Raw genomic sequence first — 698 nt, 5'->3', positions numbered from 1 at the left:
CACTTGAATTTCACAATGAAATATATTTGACTTGGTATTAAAATATTTTGGTTAATAAATTATAATGTTTTGAATATAGGTTGTGGAGAGGGTGTGTAGGGTGTGTTTTCACACAAATTAATTGATTGAAAGTTATTTTATTAGATAACATAAATGTACAACAGCATTTAAATGCATAAAAATATCTTGAGGTTCTGGTCACAAGTGATGGCAAAATGGAGAGGGAGATGGATTGATTGATTGATTGATTGATTGATTGATTGATTGATTGATTGATTGATTGATTGATTGATTGATTGATTGATTGATTGATTGATAATCAGCTCAAATAGTCAAAGGAGAAAAAGGAAGAAAAAGTTGCATGGGATATATAGAGTATATACAGTGTGTCCACATATGACAGCTTGTACTTTTAGGAGTAGGTTTACTGTGCAAATAATTTTTACTTTTACTTGAGTAATATTCTTGTAAATTATTGCTACTCCTACCTGAGTAAATTCTCTGACTACTTTGTCCTCTGCTCTGAGAATAATGTGAACCATTCCAAAATCAGCTAAACATACAGTAAAGAGCAAATATTAACATTGGAAGTTTGATACCTTTTCCTAATATATATACAGTTCTCATTGTACTGATTGAGAACTTGCACATAAAGCCTGTATGGCAGAATCTTTTCTTAAATCTTTAAATCTGATGTT

Source organism: Cyprinodon variegatus, unplaced genomic scaffold (genome assembly GCF_000732505.1).
Source record: "Cyprinodon variegatus isolate N-32 unplaced genomic scaffold, C_variegatus-1.0 Scaffold199, whole genome shotgun sequence".
Taxonomy (NCBI): domain Eukaryota; kingdom Metazoa; phylum Chordata; class Actinopteri; order Cyprinodontiformes; family Cyprinodontidae; genus Cyprinodon; species Cyprinodon variegatus.
The sequence above is the reverse complement of the archived record's forward strand: the minus strand, read 5'-3'. Positions refer to the sequence as shown.